Consider the following 6,000-nt stretch of genomic DNA (forward strand, 5'->3'; position numbering starts at 1 on the left):
GCTTCGAGAGTGGTCGGAAAATCCAACCCATTGCAACTGGGCGGAGTTTGAGACTTTTCACCACAATGTTTTCACCATCAAAGAGGATGGTGTAACGTATGAGTGTGGTGTGAGGTTTTCAACAGGTCTAATAAGTTAAAAAAAAAACCTTTCTTTGTAATTTGGGGTATCAGCTACTTACAAATTATTACTTACAAATATGGATTTCTTTTCATTTAGTTGCAATAAAAGTCTTAAAATGTGAAGTCGTGTCAGGTAATTTGTTAAGTTGGTCTGGGGATTCATATCTCATATTTTAAGGTCAACGGTCTTACTGAGGTCATAGCAGTGATCAATAACCCATTACCACATTCCCTTGGTTGTTGTGGTCATAGCAGTTTTCCCAGGGGCTGAGATGCTGGAGGGCCTCCCCTGAATCTGACAGTTGGCCCATTTAAAATGATGATTGGGGTGGGGAGAGGGTCCTGATACCCAGGTCACCAGCAGCCATTTCTGTTCCACACTGGGCAGACTGTTAGGAGAGGGGTTGTTACTTATAATTGACTCCACAATCAATAAAACATTGAATATTAGGTATCATAGATTTATTAAGCATACAGCACATGTAACAGTCCCTGAGCATGCATTTAAAAGACCACACTCACAACTAAGCCTGCTGGTTAGCTGAAGGACTCAAACATGTCACCGTTTCAAACCAGATAAATCAAAGCCTATCAAATCTGAGATATCTGTTCAAAAATCCCACTTTTATACCTTTATCCCCTCTCCAGGTGAAAATCCATGTTTTTACATTATCTGATTATATAAAAGTTACAGCACATGAGGAGGCTATTCGGCCTGTGCTGGCTCTTTGGTAGAACTATCCAATTAATCCCACTCCTTGTTCTTCCCCCATAGTCATGCACATTTTTTCTCTTCAAGTATTTATCTAATGATCTTTTGAAAGTTACTATTGACTCTGTTTCCACCACCCTTTCAGGCAGTACATTCCAGATCACAACTCACTGTGTAAAAAAATATTTCCTCATGTTGACTCTGGTTCTTTTCTCAATCACCTTAAATTTGTGTCCTTTGGTTACTAATCCTTCCAACACTGGAACAGTTTCTCCCTATTTACTCTATCAACACCATTCATGATTTTCAACAGCTCTATCAAATGTCCCCGTAACCTTCTCAGCTTTAAGAAGAACAGCCCCAGCTTCTTCAATGTCTCCCTATAGCTGAATCCTTGGTGACTATTCTAGTAAATCTCTTTTGCGTCCTCTCCAAGCTATACTCGGCCTCAGCACCACAAGACTGAAGAGGACGATAGTGAGTCAGGGTCGCTGCTGGAGACGATACATGTTGCTGGCGTTGGGCAACAACAGGCCAGGCTCAGCTTTGATGTTCCTCTGATCAAAGAAGCTGCAGACACCCACGGCCCAGGTTCACATGTGGAAAACACCATGAGGGTCAGATACCAAAGGGGTGTTGGACTGTGGAATGAAGAAAAGAAACAACAGGCATTTCTATAGCACCTGTCACAACCTCAGGACATCTGAATGCACTTAACGGCCAATTAAGTACTTTTGATGTGAAATCCCTGTTGGACTAATGTAAGAAACACAACAGCCAATTTGCGCACAGCAAGCTCCCGCAAACAGCAATGTGATAATGACCAGATAAATGATTTAGTGATGTTGACCAGGACACCAGGGGGCAACCTCCCTGCTCTTCAAAATAATGCCATAAGATCTTTTACATCCACTTCAGAGAGCAGATGGGGCCTCGGCTTAATATCTCACCCAGAAGATGACACCTGCAACAGTGCAGCACTCCCTCAGTTTTGCACTACAGTGTCAGCTGTTATGAAGATGCTTCCATTTTTGAGGACTCGTTCAAAAGACTGTGACAAAATCTAAGAAGATGCTGGATTTTTTTAAAGGGTCACTGGAAGGACACTTGGGACTTTGTTTACAAACACAAGAAGTCACATGTCTTAAACTTTGTAATCAGCACGAGCCTTTCTGACTATCAGAGTTGTTTACAGAGAAGTGACATGTCTAGATTAATGGTGGTTTGGTTTTTGGATACTATTTGGAGTTCAGTTGAGATGTAAGTCAGCTAAGAGAGAGAGAAGCTACCAGCTCACTCTGTTCCATCCCTTAGAAAAAACCTGAGAATCCAGTGTGAGAACTGGAGAAACTGATGTAACATTTCTCCTGAGAAGCTTCTGCAAGACCTTCTCTCAACATCTCCTGAACAAAAAATCGGCTGGGTCCCGGCGAGGCAAGTGGGGGGGCGGCGGTCAGTTGAAAGGGGGGGAGTCTTGTGCAGTGGGGTGGTGCCCGATCAGGAGGGCCCCCCTCCCCAGCCCACAAGGAGGCCACCAGGTTTTATTTGGCAGCCTCCTGCAGGGCTTGAGTCGCCTGTCTGCCGGTGGTAAAATACCAGTGGCGGCATGAGGAGACCTTTAACTGGCAGTTAATTGGCCACTTAAGAGCCTTGATGGGCCTGGGGTGTGTGGGCTGTTTCCTACCACCATCACCTCTTAAAACTACAGCGGGGGCATAAAGGCATCGGGAACAGCCCCTCTCCCACCACCAACTCAATTTTATGAACCCCGCCCTCCCTCAACACCAGCAGCCAGCTCCTGCGGGAGGCGGGTTAGGGGGGGTGGGGGTGTAAAATTCCATACAGTGAGACAGTTTGAATATACTGGCCAAGTCAGCTGATCGTCAGTGGCCATCTTGCAGCACATTGTCCACTTTTTAAAGGAAAAGTCAATTTCAAAGATTCCACATTGAATAAAGTTTGCATCTTAAAAGTAGGAATATGATATGTCTTTACTGGACAAGACAATAGGGTTGTGGTGAAGAGATCGTGAAGCCTCCTGCCTGGACCTGGTGGAAACAAGTGCTTGAGCTGTTCAAAGTGGTGGTGATGTCTCAGCATTGTGGCTGCTGCAGTCTGGCTCTGGACCCCCTGCATAGAGTATCAGGTGGTCGGCAGGCACAGTCTGCTGGCTGGCAAGCCCATGTCCACAATGGAGTTGGGGTGGGAATCTACCTCCCTTGTTTAAATGAACCCTATGTTTCCAAAGCTCCTCTGAATTTATTGCAAGATTTGTTTACGCCTCTCATGGTTCAATTGGTAGCAATGGAAGGTTGTGGGTTTAAATCCCACTCCAGTGACTTGAGCACAGAATCTAGGCTGAGACTCCTAGTACAGTACAGAGGGAGTGCTGCACTGTCTGAGGTGCTGCCTTTCGAATGAGACATTCAACTGCGGCCCAGTCAGCCCTCTCAGGTGGACATAAAAGATGCCTGAGTGCTATTTGAAAGAAAAGCAGGGGAGTTCTCCTTGGTGTCCTGACCAATATTTATCTCTCAACTAACAAACACATGATCTGATCATTATCACATTGCTGTTTCTGGGATCTTGCTGTATGTAAATTGGCTGCTGTTTTTCCTACGTTACAACAGGGAATATACTTCAAAAATACTTCATTGACCGTGAAGCACTTTGGAACATCCTAAGGATATTAACAAATGCAAGTTTTTATATTTTACTGAGTTATACAATGAACTCTCCCCATTCCTGTTGTAGTTGGTATCAGAAGCTCACAGCAGAGGATGTAGATTGTACCCCTGCCACTTCCCCACTCCTCACTAGCGTTAGTGTCTGGGTTAATACTGTGATCTTAGACTTACATTCAGCTAAAAACTTGACTGAAACTTTCCACTTGTGCAGCAGCCAGCTGTTTCAAGGCAACAAATCCATTGCTCAGCCTGGCCATGGGCCAAATTCTACTGCTTCTAGAACCTTCTGCATCATACAAGAGCCAAATTGCTTATTTCCGTGTTTTCTTTTGCACAGTTGAATATAAGCAGATAAGGGCTGGGGACATTGATTGCATGTGGCACAAAACCAGTTTACATATCATTTCTGTAACTTTGTTTTGATCCCTTAGGAAGCAACAATAGCAATTTATATTGATATAGCACCTTTAACATTGTAAAATAGCCCACGCTACTTCACAGGAGCGTAATCAAATAGAAATCGACACCAAGACACATAGGGAAACATTAGAACTGGGGACCAAAAGCTTGATCAAAGAGGTAAGATTATAAGGACCGACTTAAAAGGGGTGAGAGCATTGTGGAGAGGCAGAGAGGTTTGGGGAGGAAATTCCAGAGTTTAAGGCCATGCCATCAATAATGGGATGAAGAAAGTGGGGAACAAGCAAGAGGCCAGATAGGTTGGAGGGTTGTAGGGCTGGAGGAGTTTTCAGAGATAGGGAGGGGTGAGGCCATGGAGGGATTTGAAAACAAGGATAAGAATTTTATATTGGATGCGTTGCTGGACTGGGAGCCAATGTAGGTCAGCAAGTAGAGGGGTGATATATGAATGGGACATGGTGCAAGTTTGGAAACAAGCAACAGAGTTTTAGATCAGCTTAATTTATGGAGGTTGAAGGATGGGAGGTCAGTCAGGAGAACATTGGAATAGTTGAGCATATCAGATTTAAATTGTTCCAAATGAAAGGACAGAATCTGGGCTTATGATTCAATGATGTCCCTTGGGATGAATTCAGATTTTGTTTCTGTTAATTAAAAGAGTGTTTACTTGCTGTTTTTTATGTTTTGTTTTGTGGCTTTGCTATCATTTCATAGGAAACAATGCAGTGAACGCCTCCTTCATTAACCCAAGTCAACTCCAGTACCATATGAGCAAAGCCAAGTCCAGACCCTGGCCTAGTCCTAGATACTAGAAAGATTGAAAAATACCCTTGAGGAAAAGCAAGATAGATCATGTTAACTGACTGGTGTGCCTTTAAAAAACAAATTTGTTAGTGACAAGACCTAGGGATGGGAATGAAAGAGAATATGAACTGACCTCCTTCTAGGTCACTGATCAGTGAGGCAAAGAAATGGGTCACGCTGATGACCGTCTGCTATACTATCGCGTGACATCAGATATTAAATAAGGATCCATTGAATGAGCTGTGAATGATATAATTTCATGATTGGAGCTGTTTGCTGGCCCTTTGTTATCTTGCCATTTGTACTGGGCAGTGCTGATTGTTTTCCTTTAATATATGATAAGCTTTCAACCCCATTAGAAATACAGGAATTCAAATACCCAATGCATCACAAATGACTATTCAAGGTTAACTAGCCCACCTGGTATTTTGGAGTGACCGGCCCTTTGGTGTGAAGGAGAGCCAGACCCTGTGGTAGTATAGGGAGCCAGGCCCTTTGGTGTCAGGCAGAGCCAGGCCTATGGTGTTACGGAGAGCCAGGCCGTGTGGTATTATGGAGAGCCAGGCCCTGTGGTGTTAGGCAGAGCCAGGCCCTGTGGTGTTAGGCAGAGCCAGGCCTATGGTGTTAGGCAGAGCCAGACCCTTTGGTGTCAGGCAGAGCCAGGCCTATGGTGTTACGGAGAGCCAGGCCCTGTGGTATTATGGAGAGCCAGGCCTATGGTGTTAGGGAGACCCAGGCCCTCTGAGTTTACACTAGTCCCAATCAGGCCAGGCACACATTGTTCCACACTGTATGTCATCATCAAAGCCCATACCCGTCCTTTGAATATTAAGCCTATGCTCAGTTCCCAGTCAGAGGAAGCTGTAAGTTATTTTTGCTCCAATATCTCATTCTGATACTGGCTGCATCAACTTCAGGCAACAGGCCTGTGTCTCAGCTCACGTAGGTTTTATTAGAAGAAGTGGAACGAGGAAGACAGAATTTGTGGTCAACAGCAGATATGTGGCTGATAGTCACTGTAACACTATCTATTAAAGTTAGCTTTGTCTTTCACAGAATGGGGTTTGAAGTTCCAGGACATGGATTAGATTGACAGAGTTTAACAGTTCCTGTGGGATGAAGACATGTAGTCATCAGTAATATCCCAAACAATGCTTAGATTCTGCCTTTAAGACCTTGCTGCTGCTTTCTTTAAACAATAGAACAGGAAGTTAGCTGCAGGAAGTCCTGACTTAGGATATTTATAATTGTTATT

Source organism: Heterodontus francisci, chromosome 15 (assembly GCF_036365525.1).
Source record: "Heterodontus francisci isolate sHetFra1 chromosome 15, sHetFra1.hap1, whole genome shotgun sequence".
Classification (NCBI taxonomy): Eukaryota; Metazoa; Chordata; class Chondrichthyes; order Heterodontiformes; family Heterodontidae; genus Heterodontus; species Heterodontus francisci.